The 17,500-nt window shown below is 43.1% G+C and overlaps 1 protein-coding gene across 1 annotated transcript in view; it reads left to right on the plus strand.

Moving 5' to 3' along the window:
• The window catches only part of LOC310782428 (exostosin-1), a gene marked incomplete at both ends in the record, with an annotated part of 539,881 nt that overhangs the window by 108,794 nt on the left and 413,587 nt on the right, over positions 1 to 17,500 (plus strand). The gene's annotated exons all lie outside the window — the stretch shown is intronic.

Here is a 17,500-nt window from a genome sequence, read left to right on the forward strand (position 1 = left end):
GGTTGGCAAAGTGTTTGTGATGTCACAAGTCATGCTCGTAGGCCCGCGCCTAAACGTTGGATTTTTAGAGAGATCAGAGAAACTTTCCACTTTCATCAGATGAATGTCAAACTCTTCACTCTTCACATTCTGCACATAGTGAAGCTCAAACAGCCATATTGTTTGTTTAAATGTTGTCTCATCAGGCCATTCTGGGTCTGATTCCCTCATTATTTCTGCTCTTATATCTCCAAAAAAACATTCTATTTGGTTTCCTCGACGTGGAACTCACTGCAAACTCATTTAAAGCGACAGATTGTTTCTCTTGAGTTTCAAAGTATGAAGGATCTGATGCCCTGTTCCATTTGTACTGGGAACTAGGAATCTCCCAGGTCAAAGGTCAGAAACACCCCCTGTGATGTCACCTGATCTTAGATTCCCTCCCGTGATCTCAGGGGTGCCCCACCAACCGCAACCTCAAAATCCAAGATGGAGGGTCCCGCAGCAATAGTGCAAGTTGCCTTAAATACTGTTTATTAGCACTTCTGTCTTATTTGTGTCTCATTAAATCAGTCATACACACAGTCATGTCTAACTTCTATCTGTGGACATTGTTTGTACGTGCAAAACATAGCATAATGCATTGTTATGCTGGGTTCGGTTATAACTCGGAGGTTGCAAATTGCCACTTGCTACTAGCAAAAATCAAATAAAACGCCACGTTAACTAGGAGTTCCTACATGCAAACTCGGGTATAATTCTTTAACCCCTAGTTGCTCCCAGTGCGTCATTTCAACATGGCCACCCACAATTGTATTAAAACACATTTCTGGCATTTTATTTTCAACAATGCTTATCTTTCAGACAAATCACCAATACAATAGTTGGTTAAACCCATAGAATTTTACTTGTTAATGTAAATGTTAATGTCTACTGTGTGTTTTTATTAAGCTGCTGGTTGCCTGAATTTCCTTCTGTTAGCTGTCTAATAGCCGATAATATTAGCATCCATGGTTTTGCAACTTGAAGCCCTGAAGCTCAAACCCATGTAGGTCGGAGATGACGCGTTTGCCACCTACTGAAAATGAGTCCAGGACTATTGGACCAGGACTTGAGAAGTACAACAACTGGTGAATTGCCTAAAATTACTCTGACTTCAAAACGTCTTCAATCTGTTGGCCGTCCTCCCTGTCTCTCTCTCTCACTCAGTCAGTCACACACACCACACACTCCCCCCCCCCCTCCCCACACACGCACACACACACTCCTCCCCACACACGCACACACACACACCGAAACACACACACACACACACACACACACACACACACACACACACACAGTGTCAGGGCTGGTGTCTGACATCGTTAACCGTAATGTTAAAGTGTGTCCTAATTAGCTCAGGGCTGCGGAGGGACCACAGTGTTAGGATGTGCTGACTCCTCCCCACTCATTAACCTTTAGACAGAGGCCTGGCAGGCGCACACACACACACACACACACACACACACACACACACACACACAGACACGCACACACACACACACACACACACACATGGTAATGAACACAGATAAATATGCAGATATGCACACATCATGACAGAAGACTGAGAGGAGCTGGACACTAATTAAAGCTATTTAGAGTGAATGAAAGCAGTGATCTCTCTCTCCCCCTCTCTCTCTCACACACACACACACACACACACACACACACACACACGCACGCACACACTCTCCCTCTCTATCTCTCTCTCTTTCTCTCTCTCTGTTACTCTCATGGCTTTATGTAACAGAGTCTCAGGTTACAGGTGCCAACTGTAGCATGTCCAACGACCATTTTATCATTGTCAAATGAATTGTGATATGTTGGTGTAATTACTGTTACCAAACACCAGAGGTACTATTGCTGTTTCTCAAAATGAAGACCACACTTCTTATAAACCCTGTTTCTTACTGCCCCCTCCCTGAAGAGAATAAACACCGATGCAATATGATACAGTGCACTGCATCATATCGCACTGTATCATATCACACTGTATCGTATCGCACTCTACGATGCAGTGCGATATGATAGTGTGATATGATGGAGTGTGATATACAATAGTGTGCTACGACACAGTGCAATACGATGCAGTGTGATATGGTGCAGTGCAATATGATGCAGTGTGTTATGATAGTGTGATACGATGCAGTGCAATATGATAGAGTGTGATATAATGCAGTGTGATATGATACAGTTCGATATGATCCAGTGTGATGTATTGCAGTGTGTTATGATAGTGTGATACGATACAGTGCAATATGATATTGTAGCGTTTCAGGTAATCCAAGTATTACCTGTAATGTGATGTACAATAGAAGTGTCTCAACTGCAGCTAGGAACTAATGTGTGTGGGTGTGTTCCTAGGGGAAACGGGGTATATAGGACCAGCGGCCGTGTGGCCGGATGTCAGTCAAGCTATGGAGTGAGCGAGACCGGTTGCTGTGTGTAGAGCTAGCGGTGTGAAGCTAGCTGCTAGGAGCTAAAGAAGCCTGTGAATAAAGAACCTGTACCAACTACAACTCTCCGTTCCTTGGCGTATCACCGATACGTTACAATATCGTGTGACATGATGCAGTGCAATACGATGCAGTGCGATACGATACATTGCGATATGATGCAGTGTGATATGCAGTGATACGATGTAGTGCTATATGATGTAATGTGATATAATGCAGTGTGATATGATTCAGTGTGATATGATACAGTGTGATTACATAGACACTATCCCACGGACATTATCCTACCCCCCCCTCCCCCACCCACCATTATATGTCACTTTAAAGGATTTTTTCTTTGCACTTTATAATTTATAATTTGAGGTGTTTTCTCTTTGGTCCATGTTCTGTTATTGATGTGATCGCTGCTCTGCATACTGCACAAAGTCAATCCTCGTTTGTAAAATGATTACTCACTAGCTATTGAAATGAATCTTCAATCTTCAAGAGACTTTGACCATTTGTAGCCACATCTGCAGCAGTGAGATCTGATTTATACTACTCTGGTCAAAAATAGGGCATGCAGGAGGCAAAGCGCACATATATTTGAGAAAAGACACGTGGATTCACTCTCAAAAGTGGAACTGGAAATATCAAGACGTAACACCACTTGATTCTGTTTCCTTTAGGGGGTAAAATATCTCTAAATGCTAAATGCACTGGATTTATCTATGCTTTTATCCAAAGCGCTGTACAATGTCCCTACATTCACCCATTCACACACCGATGGCGGCAAGCTACCACACGGGGTGCTGGCGCAGCCATCGGAAGATATTTGGATTTCAGTATCTTGCCCATCGACACTTCGACATGCGGAGAGGAGGAGCCGGGGATCGAACCACTGACCTCTTTTATTCAAGGCGATTAGTGGTCAACCACAGCCGCCCCTCTATTTTACTTGATTTGATGCTGTTAATGTAATGCATTTTGTTTCTTCTTTTACATGAACCCGATCTTTTTCAGCATTCTCTTTTCTTTTATCTATTTTATGTGAAGCTCTTTGAATTTCCTCTCTGTATGAAAAGTGCTATGCAAATAAACTTGCTTTGGCCCGATTGAAGCAGTTTGGATCAATGCTGATCATAGAGGCCATTTACACCTGGCATTAACATGCGTTTTCTGCCATCAGATTGCAATCAGATTGTGCTTGACCACATTAGCCTGATTTCATTTACACCTGGTGTTAACATGCGTTTTTCCTTATCCAGATAACATCCAGATAACTTAACACCCAAAACAGGTGTCCTTTCAATCCGCATACAGTTTCTGTATGCAGATTGAGAGGACACATTGCATTTACACTTGTGTTCAATGTGTACACAATGCATCCCTGACCACCTCCGGAGGTGGTTTGGCCGATCAGATTGCAATCCATCTTCAATGTGTCTAGGGGGTGTTCCTGTACTTTCAAGTGCTCAAGCACAATCTGATTGCAATCTGATGACAGAAACCACATGTTAATGCACGTGTAAATGGCCTCTTAAGACATTGAGTCCGGCACATCAATTTGATTATAGGTGAATGGTAACTCGTTACACCTTTAACGACACATTACAGCAGTCAGATCACCTTGGTAGAATAGCAGCACTAGCCATTTTTTTGTTTTATTTGTGTGCAGAGTATAAGGAGAGAGCATAAGGGAAACCGAATGAGTGGCCAAGAACGGCACATTGTAAACCTGAAAAAATCTAATCTAAAACAGATTGGGATCCATTCTTATTTATCAACCAAATCCTCCCCCAACTGCAGATCATCCTGGCGCTTCGATATGGAACATAACGGGAATTGTGAAAAGGTCAAGCGGGTTTGATTCTCGCAGATGGGCAAAGATTTCTTTCACCGGGGCTTGGAGTTGTTATAAATAGGCCGGTCGACAGAAGCCAAACTGAGATCCCAGGGAGTTCACTAAGCCAAACTTCTGCCTATCTGTCTGTTCAGTCTCCCTCACCTTCTGCCAATTCACCACAGAGGAGATAGACTCACTCACAGACACACATCTCTCTCCACCTTCTCCTACACCCGCATCTCCATTGAATATGATGCAACAGAGCTGAAATAATTAAATTGAAAGAGGATTATAATTATCCTGCCCCGTCTTGTGTGTGCACTCTTGTTTGCCTCCTGGGTTTTTCCTCTGTGTCATTTCCACTGTACAGAACTAAGGGGTTGAGCCACACTACTGAACACAGACTGTGTAAAGAGACCAAGGGCGTAGGTTTGATTTGGAAAGTGGTGGGGACATTTGGCAGGGGGTCCACAGACCCCCCAGGGAGGTCCGGGGGTATGTCCCCCGGAAGAAAATGTTGTACATCTTAAAGTAAAATGCATCAATCTGGTGCATTTTGAGAGCAAAATGAAGAGATCTATGAAGAACTACACACTAATATCCTCTTTATTATGATGTGGCTTTACACTGATCAAACAAATTGTCTCCTTATATATTCTGCATACAGAATTCAGTCAATTCTCTCTCACTCTTAATTAAGAACATTCACATATAAAAAAAAGACTGAACCGACATCTTTGGACTCTCTCTCTCTCCATTTATTTAATGACCAGACACAGCAGCACAGCAGGGAAATCAATGTGCAACCTTATTTATACTGCACTGTAGCTTATATATTCAGAATATCAGAACCACACATGTGCCTATCCCAACAGCAGGTCAGTGTAACAGTCCGGCACAACTGCTAAATCAGAGGTGTCCAAATTCTTGCGTATGAAGGGCCAAAAATTAATCTGGATGGAGGGCACTGAGCCCAAAATTAATGTGAAATTACATTAGATTGAAATGTATTATAATTTATAGAGAATTGTACGTTCTAAATCTAAAATAAATTCTCAAAATAATACAAATGTTATCCGAACTTTTATTAAAAATGTATATTAAAGTTATTTAGATTTGATTGAAAAGAAAACAGCTTAAACATTTTCAAAGGGAAAGACAGCACTAACCCTACCCATAGATAGAAGCCATTCAGATATCTTGAGGTGAGAGGTCAAGGGACCCCTTTGAAAATGGCCATGCCAATTTTTCCCTCATCAAAATTTTACCTACATTTGGAGTGTTATTTAGCCCCCTTCCCGAGGTGCGACATGGTTAAGTCAAGTCAAGTCTATTTGTATAGCCCTAATTCACAAGCATGTCTCAGAGGGAAAATATGTCTAGCTAATTCTAGCTGACACAACAGTAGCAAAGTACAGAATAAAGATAACACATTGAACAATTGATAGAGAAATATTGAAAATATAGAAATATAGGATAGAGCAGAGGAGAGAGCAGGAGAAGGGAGGAGAGCAGGGGGAATGTGAGAGAGTGATGGGGTGGGGAGGGAATGGGAAATGTTGGAGTATAGGAGCAGGGGAAGGGGGAAAGAGGAGAGAGCAGGAGGGGGAGGGAGAGCGGGGGGATGTGCGGGAGAAGAGAGCAGGGAGAGGGAGGAGGTGGAGAGAGAATGGGAAATGTGGGGGAGGAGAGAACGGAGAAGGAGAGGTGGGGAAAGTAGCAGGGGAAGGGGGACAGAAAGAGAATGGGTGCTATGCTTTAAAATGGAATGGATGCCATGCTTTAGAAAAGTGGAGGGGGGAGGGGTCGGGAACGGGAGGGGGTGGGGAGGGAGAGCAGGGGGAGTATGAGAGACTATAGGGAGAGAACAGGGAGAGGAGGGCTAGCTGACACAACACTAACAAATTACAGTAGTAATAATAACACATCGAACAATCATATGATAGAAAAATATAGACACACCTTTTGCAAACGGACATATGTCGACATGGTTGTAGCAATCGATTCCGTGGGTCCTCTAGGTTCATCACAGATTTTCGGGCCCATCCAAAAAGTGGTGGGCACAATTTTAGCTCCTCAGGAAAGTGAGTGGGATATGTCCCACTGACACTCGCAGCACATTTCCTTTACACATTATTGATATTTCTCTTACTGGCTTTGGTGGCACAAGAGCGTGAGTGTGACTAAAATAATGTTTAAAAAGTCCGCACACCGCTTTGTCGACTTAACTCCCAGTTTATTTGTTGAGGAACACTGACGTTTTGGTCATGGCAACCTTCATCAGAATGAAGCAGGAAGTGACCAGCACTCATAAATGGGTCACTCACATCCCCCCACCAATGGGTGAAGGGAAAACCCGGTCAGGTGAGAACAATCAACCATACAGGTGTACAATCTGTAACATTCTTCGCCTGTACATTCTCTAATTCTGTAAACTTCTTGTAAATTAAGTAATGCTAACGTTTAACAATTGATACATTTTGTGGGGACCCCCTGGAACTAGGGATCGGCACAATCAATCAATAATTGATTGTTACGAAATTTGTCAATAAGGCAGTTCTGGGAAACACTGTCATTTAGCAATTCTGAGGAAAGTGTCCAGAAAATTGCCATTGGCTTATCAGTCCAAACCTAGGGTAGCAGATTGCACAAATGCTTAGAAAACTAGAACGTCAAATTGTGGCCTCGACAGAAATTCAGATTTATGGCAACTTAAGACACTGATGCAGAAGAAGGTGGGCTACATGTTGTAAAGTTAAATAAAAACCAGGATGATGATAATAATATATTGTATTTGTCATGCACTTTTCATTTAAGATCAATCTCAAAGTGCTAGAGTAAAAACAGAACCATATAAAATGCAACAAGGCAAAGAACACTATAAAAGTCACACAGGACGGCCTGGTGTAGGCAAAGGCCTGATTAAAAAAATTGTAGACAATGTCTATAAAACAATAATAAAAAAACAAAAAGAAATGATGCATCATTGTTCCATAAGGCCCCTCAAAGACACACAAGGTAGTTATGAGCCACCATTTATTAAGTCAGCCATGATGTACAGTCTCAGGAGCAGCAATGGCATCTTCGACGAGACCTGCAAGATACAACAGACATGAACAACTTGTCAAAGGCACAGCAGCACGTATTCAGTGGTGTTTCTTCTTACCAGAAGACTCTTTAGTAGCCACGCTTCAGTGCTGCATGACCAGACCTACTCGGATGAGAAACAGGTGGGCTGCTGATCCCTTCAGATCTACCCAGATTAGAAGGACTGGAGGGTGGAGGCAGGGGCTTCCCTGGGTTGTATGTGGTCCGAGTAGACATCGTTTTTCCTCGCTGGTAGTGTGAACGGGAGCTGAAGGAATAGACTGGCTTGAGACCCGACACGTCCCTGAAAACTGGGTCAACGGTCCATTCAGGAGTTTCCCCATCCTCATCCTGAGAGCCTCCAAGCCCGTCTGCAACACCGAGGGAGCTGAGGTCTCCAGAACCATCAACAGTGCCTCCATACTCAGGAAGAGGGGCAGCTGGCCAGGTTTGACTCATACTGGATGGGTAGCTTTGAGCTTCATGCACTGAAGGAACACGGTTGAAGCCACCTTGGAATGCACCATAATCAAGACCGCCAGAAGCAGCAGGAATGCCCGCAGAAAGACCAGAGGTGGCCAAGCCAGAGCGGCTGGGAGCAGCAAAGAGAGACCCATAAGCAGCAGGAAAGTGAGAAGAACTAGGAGAGCTTGGCGAGCCAGACCCCACAGCCTGGTTGACAGATGGTGACCCACTGGAACTCTTCTTCCTGCTCGGCTTTCGAGGTGCAGGGAGCGTTTGCCCAGAGCTGGGGTAGAGCAGGCTGGGTAGTGGGGGGAAGCCGCCCTGGGCAGCACTCACCCGATCCCCAGAGCGAGGAGGGATCCGCTGCTGCCTGAAGCTTGCGGCTGCTGGAACAGGATTGCGGGAGCCAGCAGAGCCTGGGCTGACAGCTGGAAAGGCCCAGGTTGAGCCCCTGTAAGGTGTCGCTGTTTCAGGCACATAAACAATATCCTCAGTGTCAGAGTTGTCCCACTGCCACAAGCCATCAGCGTTACGGTCGTAACTATAGGGTGCATTGTGTGAGCCAGAACCTGGGGAGAGGAAACATCATCTTCAATATAATGTAGTTTACACCTGGATCCAAATTATTAATCTTTTTTAGATATATCACAATGAAACTTCCCCAGTTGATTAGTTACATTAAGGCATGTTTTGCAGTTGCAGGTTCTGGAATTTTATGTTTAAATATGCAAATTAGTGCATTATCTATCTACAGTATGTGTGTGTGTGTGTGTATATATATATATATATATATATATATATATATATATATATATATATACACATATATAAATATGGAGCATGTGGGCAATTTTTGTTCAGTTTCAATTTGCCACTGATGTCATAGGAGGCATTGTGACATCACTGATGATGTCATCAGTGATGTCATAAGACTGATGATGTCAGTGATGTCGTAATAGTATTATAATATTAAAATGATAAAATACACATGCACACATATTTTCCATGTTTTTATGAATAAAATATTAATCTGGCAATTTGAATGACATGAACAAACCGCTCTGTAAAAAACCTTCAGAATATAGTTAAGAATAAAACTGGAAAGTTGGGTCTATATATGTAAGCACTACTGAAGTGGAGATGTCTGCCTCAGAGTATGAGAAACAGAAAACTTACTTTGGCAAGTGAAATTATTTTAACTGATTAATTCATTAACTAATTAATTAGCCCAAGGTTTGAGTAGGCCAACCTAGTCTTACCTTTCCTTGTAGGGCCACAAGTTATGCTTCCAACCAGCAGGCATGAAATCCACAGCACCCTGCAAACGCATTTACATTTAATCCAGCAATCTTCTTACATTTTATTTAACCTTTATTTGGGGGAGTCTCATTGAGAGCAATGCTGTCTTTTTCAGGAGTGCCCTGTTCACATTCACACACATACATTCACACCTGGAAGCTGACCAGTACAACCACAGTCTGATCTGCTGGCCACTGAGCAGCTCCACTGGAGCAGTTGGGGTTAAGGGCCTTGCTCAAGGGCACCTCAGTGGTGGTAATGAGGCAGGGGCAAGCGCTGCCTTTTCACTTTCCCCACCCAGATTTATCCCATCGGTCCCAGGGATTGAACAGACGACCTTCCGGTCACAAGCTCGCTTCTCTTAACTGTTGGGCCACGACTAAAGCTGCATTCAGCAATGTGTTTTTGTGTTAAAATAAGTGTTACATGGCTCTATATTATTACAGCAATCACTGAAATAGAGTGTTTGGTCAGTAACTTGGAACTCCCAACCCCTCAGTGTACTCTCTCTCCTGTAGTCCTGCATGCAGGGCGGATGTATCTCATAGAGACTCACAAAATGGCAGCGTTGGGAGTCGGGGTGAAAAATCCTTTACAGGCATCGCCATCTGATCTTCAGTTTCCCAGAAATTGTAAACATTTCTCTGATTGGATGAAAATTAGGCATCAACCTCACTATCCACGGTTGCTGAGATACGTCTGTCCTGCATGCAGGGGTAGAGTACAGCGGGTTGGGAGTTCCAAGTTACTGTCCAAACACTATTACAGTGATTGCTGTCAGAATATAGAGCCATTTAACACTTATTTTAACACAAACATCACTGAATGCACCTTTAACAGTCAATTTTAAAGAGTACAAAACCTATAGGCTACTTACTTCATTTTGTTGTAATAAGTGGATACATTCAGGATATAGATGACTTCTCCCCAAGAGACTACAGAGTCTGTGTAGAGAAAAGAGCTCTGGTTGACAGTGAAGTTATGACATTTAGAGAGCTCAACAGTCATGTGACATTTCTTGCCCCAGAAGTGAATTCCCCATTAATTTTCTCCATAGACATAACCAAGCAGTATCATTTTAACAGCACCGTTTACATTACTGGCTTCACTAGGCGGACTATCATATCTTCGGATCTGTAATCGGAGGTCGGATACGGGTAGGAGAGCTTTTTGAACAGCGTTTTCCACCCATTGACGAATCGAACAGTGTGTGACGCTGGCTGCTGTACAAGAATATCGGAGTACGGTAGCAGCGTCACGTTATGGGGCTAGGTTGGTACCAATCGATTCCTCAGGTCTTCTAGTTTCAGATGGTATAAGGAGGATCATCACGCTAGATTTAAAAAAGTGCCAGTGTCAAATCCATGGTGGGCCAAAACAAACGTGAGGGCGGGGGCAAGTTGACCCACAGGCCCCAAATTGGTCAGCCATAGAGTCTATGAAGTTATAACAATTACAAATGGAACAGATGGAACATTGCGTACCTAACAGTAGCTCAGCAGACCTCCTCCACAATGTCTTCAGGACATCCAAGTTCTTCTTCTAAAGGATCCTGCAAGCCCAGCTCACTGGTGGCTAACTGGCTAAGTAATAACAGCTGGTACCACGCAGACTTGGGGGTGTGGCTGATTGGCCTCCTTTGTGAAGGCAAGGACCCTAAAAAAGACGGATAAGACATCACCCACATCAGCATTCATTGGGGCCAGACTTTGGGGCCAGTTAAGTGAATGGAGCAGGCAGGGTACATCATAAACCAGCATGTCTGTGTTGTTTTGCTATTCATTTAATGCTTCAGCCAGATTAAAGAAAAAACATTACGTGATGTTGACTGATGTTTTTTTTATGTAAGTCTGTGTATTTTGGTTTTCCTTATTATTGGTTTCCAAAGAGATCATGACTGTCCAGCAGCTGCATATAGCTCAACTCAAGCCCCTGTTTGGTCCAAAATACAGCTAGATTAGTTAACTACATCATGACACATAACCAAACAGGACATCAGTCAACACCAGATAATGGGTTTTCCAATAACAATCCTACTTTTGTACTTTGTTTCAGGGAGTATTACAGATGATCAAATGTTAGCATGTCTGAAAAGTGCAATGGAGTGTTCCTTTAAATTGGAATTCCAAGTAGGAAATATTGGTAAAAACACCTAAATGGTTGTACATGTACATTTTAAATGTAAAGTTGCACTTACAGTTCCTATAATGTTCTATGCGAGCTAACTTTGCTGCTGTAGTTAAAGCATGCTATTGTAAATAAAATCTGCAAAAAAGGTAACCGACATCAAATGTAATCAGCTTCAACCTAGCAGATTGCAATTGCAATTACATGCTTTTGACCAGTAGATGTCATTCCAACCTGTAAAATAGTGTCTGTGTTTGGTTTGCCATAGTATCATTGACATAACATAAGCCATTTCCACACATGGAGTTTGGTCTATGCCCGGTAAATCAGGTCTTGCCTTTCCAGACATGAGGGATGGTTGTTTCTAAACATGAGGAAAAGGTCCGTGCTTTGGCTGAGTACAACAATATTTTATTCATCAGTCATTGTGCCTGCCTACATATAAGTGACCTTTTCTCCAAACTTCTGATGGTTCTGTGCTGTTGGTTATTTGGTATCTGATGCATGCCAGTGCGCTATAGGAGCAGCTATAGGAGCAGTTATATGAGCAGCTATATGAGCATGAGCAGAATATATGAGCAGAAATTGACGCGCGTCAATAGAGGTGGCTTTTGTTGGGGGGCGCAAACATGCTGGCAGAAACATAAATTGGCGTAATGGTTACAGCAGTTAATTGTGTTAATTGTGTTTGCCTGGTAATGTATATAGCCTACAGAAGATACTCTTGCAATGCCATTTCAGCTGGTTTTGAAGCTGTCATGGAAGTGAGATTGTATAACAACGAAACCAACCGCATAATATTCCCCCGGACCCACATGGCATCAAACAACTTGTTTCTTTAACAGACTGCCTTGTTTAAGAGGATTTTTGTTGGACTATAAATTATTGGAATAAAGATTTAGGGAAAACGCTATATTTTTTTATTTTCTGCCTAGGCATTTCTTATTAAAAAAGAATAATGATTTATCAGTCATGGATCGTTTATTTTCCTGATGATCGATTACGGACATTTCTTAAAATGCCCATCCCTATACCTGGAACCCTTCGAGGACACCTGGTGGTCCCCACATTTAGAACCACTACATTACTGTGTGTCAATGCAAACACACTCGGAGATGAGATTTATTCGCACTGCGTGGCGTGAATGAGGCAAGATTTTCGTGGCGTGATGAGGAATAATTCGCGCAAGTGAAGTGTTCCTTTCGCCTTGGTGTGAACGTAAAGTTAGAGAATGGAGGTAGTCAGTGAAGCTCCTCACAAGTATAATATGGAATGCCATATCCAGGAGTGGAGTCTATGAATTTGAGAGCTTGATTTATGGATTGTCTTGTGTAAGGCTTTCCCTCACAGATTTCCTGCCCTCACGTTCAAACTGCTGTGCGCTTGTGGAACTTCTGCTCTTGGATTTCTTCTTTCACAGGGTTTTTGCACACACAAAAATCTCTCAAAATTTACTCTTGGATTTCTTCTCTGTGCTCTGACTTTTTTTGCATCCACATTTTAAATCAGCCTCACATATATTTATGAGTAGCTGCAGATCAATGGTAGGCTCTCTGAATGTTATTCATGAAGCCTGTATATGTAATAGCATATTTAAAAAAAAATGCTGACAAAATCTGAGCGCAGAGAAGAAATGCAAGAGGAGAAGTTTGAGTTGTTTGAGTGTGAATGCAGGAAATCTCTCCAATCATCATAGTTTTGACTGTAAGCAAACAGTTTGAGGACAAGCAGAGCAAATGTATAAGCACACGTGGGTTTGAGAGAGAGGGAAATGAGAGCTGACAGAGAGCTGACATCTGAAGAATGTAGGCTACTCAAAGGGGGGAAATAATTGTAGTAAAAGTTTCTCAGGAATAATGTAGTTGATTGTAGGGATGTTCATTTTGAAAAATGTCCATAATCGAAAATCGGGGAAAATTAACGATCAATTATCGATTATCGATCATATATATATATATATATATATATATTTTTTTTTATACAAAATTAATGCCTATGGCAGAAAATACGAAAGACAACGTGTTCTCCTCAATGAACTCTTTATTTCAATGTGTCTCCTCTCCAACACTCTGCTGTCCCCGGCGCATGCCGGTGTGAATTCCCCATGTTTAAAACAGTTTTGTTGGCACAAAGGCCCGTGCCCAGCCAGAAAACTAGAGACTATATGAAGCTCCACCTCACGTTAGTCGGCTGTGCAATGGAGTGGGGCGAGGAGGAATGAATTCCACCCAAACCTAGTCCGCAAAAAAATAAAATAAATAAATAATAATAATAATAATAACAAAATCGATAAGAATTCCACATGATCGATTCCATTCCTTAACGATCGATTTTCGATAACTGATGAACATCACTAGTTGATTGCCTCACTGAATAATCTGCTGTTCTGCAAATTTAGCAGCAGAATTGGATGTCCTGGCGTTTGTATTTTAATGGGACATCCGTGCGTAATGAAGTATCCAAGGATTTCCCCTGCGCTGTGCAGCGCGGACAATAATGGTGCGATCAAGCGCAGCGTGGTATTTTTGTGCTAAAACCTGCTTTTCAGAGGTTTTAGCGCAAAGAGTTGCGCGCATAGGGACCATAGCAAACATGAGGATTTAGCGCAGCCACGCCTGTTTTAGCGTACGGCACAGGCACACCCACTGCTGCGCTGAGACACAAAAACCGGCGCAGAAGTGGCTGCTATCGTGGCCGGCGCGCAAATTGGCAGCTGCCCAGTGCTCGTCCGTCGATAGCAGAGCCACGCCGTTACGTCGCGCAAACCGGCCCACAAGCGTAAAAAGAAGATAGCGCTGTGTGTGGGTGTGTGTGTGTGTTTGTGTGTGTGTCTGTGTGTGTGTGTGTGTGTGTGTGTGTGCACGCGCACACGCTGCTTACCAGTAAAAGACTGTTGTAGAATGGAATATTTAAGCAATATAGCATGAGAGCCAGTGTGTTGTGGCGAATATATCCCGCTGATAAGCTGTTATGCGGCCTCGTGGGATAACAGCTTATCAGCAGGATATATGCCACAACACCATGCAGCTCGAGTGCTATATTGCTTTTATAAAACGGTTTCCAAGTATAATAATATAATAATAATAATACTATAAGTCCGACTGGCATGGTATTCTGATAGTCAGTTGAAACACTACTGTAAGGCGGGACCGCAAGAACGTGCGGGTGATTTGATTGGATCGTTCTGGAGACTGAAGTTGACATTGGCCAATCCTGGCGCTTGCTGAGAAGCTGAGAGCTTTCTGGAAAGCCCGACAGGCAGCTCGAGCGCAGCACTGCATTCTCAGCGCTTGCTGAGAAGCTGAGAGCTTTCTGGAAAGCCGACAGGCAGCTCGAGCGCAGCGCTGCATTCTCAGTGCTTGCTGAGAAGCTGAGTGCTTTCTGCAAAGCCCGACACCAACTAACGTTACGGGGTTAAATGCGGGGTTAAATGCGGGGTTAACAGCCTTTTTTTTGCAAAGAAGACATTAGCCCGCGTCTATTCTTGTACAAAACATAATTTTCTGCGAAGTATTAGTAAAGTTATAAGCGAAGATCGATTCACAAGGATCTGACAGCTGTCTCCGCCATTTGTTTTTTTTTACATTGTCATTTGAGGTAACCAAAGGCTTTTAGTAAGAGAGTTGCCATGGCAACCAATTGGAGTGGGTTATTGGATTTATACAATGGCTGTGAACCAATCAGATTGCTTGATTTGAGAGAGCCGTTTTATAAATATCAATAACATTCTCCTCCTGGATAAGCAGCACCTCTCTTATTGAGCTAAAAATAGAGGGTGGACAACTTTGAGGAAAACCACTTGAGATCAAAATAATGAAGCCAGGAGTCAAGAGAAGTCGTCTTACAAAATGTATTGAGCCCAACACATCTTTGCAACAATGATTGCAAAGAGACATGGCTCCTTCTTGGAAAAGCTGACATGATTACAGATCAGAGGTAGAGGAGTGCAGTAGCGTTTTGTGGGGCGACAATATCATTTATTAAGCTTATGTAGCCACGCCCATTTGACCCGTTTGTGTGGTTGTGTTGTGTCACGACTTCCGGCAAAAAAAAAGAAAAAGAGAAAGGCCGGCTGCTCCAATATCATCTAACTCTGAATTAACTAATAATTTAGCCAATTGTATGTAACATACCAAAGAAAAGCAAACGGCAATGTCTAAGAACGCATGTAACTGGCTCGTTAATTCTCACATTCAAGGGAATTACGTTAACGTCTGCGGGTCTTATAGACGTAAGTGGCAAGCACTATAGGAGAGAAAACCATCTGAAGCTTTCTTTGTTGGAGTCCAGGTATGTTTTACAAGAAAGTGCTTGTCATTGTCGACAATAACGTTATCTGACCTGACTAACAGTGGATACTCGCTTGCTTGCTGTGTACCGAGCTCAAAGTAGTAGGCTACATTCTTTGTTTTACCCCCTGCACTGTCCGCTACAAAAACAATTTTCTTCTGGGCGGCTTTAGCTCAGGAGGTAGAGCGGGTCGGCCAATGACGCAAGGGTTGGCGGTTCGATCCCCGCTCCCCCTCCCAGCTGCTGTCGTTGTGTCCTTGGGCAAGACCCTCCTTGCTCCCGATGGTGTGTAGGCACCCTGCGTGGCAGCCTGCCGCCATCGGTGTATGAATGGGTGAATGTAGACTACCTACTGATTGTAAAGCGCTTTGGATAAAAGCGCTATATAAATGCAGGCCATTTACCATCTTCTTCTGAGGTTATTTTGTATTTTGCGCCGTGACCAACGGAAGTGTTAACACAACCCGGAAGAATTTGGCCCACCCCCGCGTCTGAACATGAGGTGAATTATAGGTCTGACATGGCACAATCTGTATGTTTTGACTAGCTAGCAGGGCAGGGGCAGAGAGGTAGAGAGGAAAAGTACCAAGGCTGTGTGTGTCTGTGGTGCCCTGGTCAGGGCCAGGACAACAGATAGGCCGTCTGCCTGTCTGTACTGTACATAGAACAGAATTGATCTATGTGTATGCATGGCGTGGTCAGGAGGATCACTCCTGTTAAACCTCTCTCTCTCCTTCAGCACTCGCAGCTCATCCTGCTAAATGCTATTGTCGAACAGACAATAAACCTTTTCATCTTCTCTCTCTCGCTGGCTTTTACTCCCTCTCCTTCTTCAAAACGCTATTGTGTAACACACAATAAGATTCCCTCACTTTCCTTCTGTGTCTCTCGCCCTCCTAATCACTATTGTATGGCAGACAATGTAGCAGCCGCCTCTGATGCACAGCACTGGGATGGCTGACTGTCAAGCCATTCACCAATGCACACACAGGCTGACACTGACATTTCATTTAGGGACCATGTGTGTGTGTGTGTGTGTGTGTGTGTGTGTTTGTGTGTGTGTGTGTGTGTGTGTGTGTGTGTGTGTGTGTGTGTGTGTGCACACGTGTGTGTGTGTGTGTGTGTGTGTGTGTGTGTGTGTGTGTGCGTGTGCGTGTGCGTGTGCGTGTGCGTGTGTGTGTGTGGAGGGGTTGTTACAGCACATTGCTTTCTCTCTAACCCTGAATTTAAGCTTATATCTGATCAACCCAATTGCCAGAATAAAATGTTGGTGTTTCACGTGTCTGCAAACCAGGTGTATGATATGTATTTACACTGAGACAAACCAGGTGTATGATATGTATTTACACTGAGACAGACCAGGTTTATGATATGTATTTACACTGAGACAAACCAGGTGTATGACATGTATTTACACTGAGACAAACCAGGTGTATGACATGTATTTACACTGAGACAAACCAGGTGTATGATATGTATTTACACTGAGACAAACCAGGTGTATGATATGTACTTACCGTCGTACACTGAGACAAACCAGGTGTATGATAATGCATGTACACGGATATGTACAATCTCAGTGTCAATTTGAAACAAAACATTTCTAAAAAATTGTTTTTTCTAAAGCCCAGTTCACACCAATCACTTGCAACAAAACTATTCTAGAACAACGTTGCAGTGGTCTGAACAGACCCATATATCATCTCCACTTTTCAAAGTAAGTTGGAGCATTGCAAGCAGTTGCAAGTTTCAAATTGGTGTGTTGTGAATCATTGATCTTACAGGGATAGTTCGGATTTTGTGATGTGGGGTTGTATGGGGTACTTGCATACAGTCAGTGTGCTACATGCAGTCAAACGCATGCCAGCGCGGTCCCAGTTTGGAGAAATGGAGACCAACTGCATCAGGCAAGTAGAACTGTCTGAGT

Source organism: Poromitra crassiceps (genome assembly GCF_964638095.1).
Source record: "Poromitra crassiceps genome assembly, chromosome: 9".
Classification (NCBI taxonomy): Eukaryota; Metazoa; Chordata; class Actinopteri; order Beryciformes; family Melamphaidae; genus Poromitra; species Poromitra crassiceps.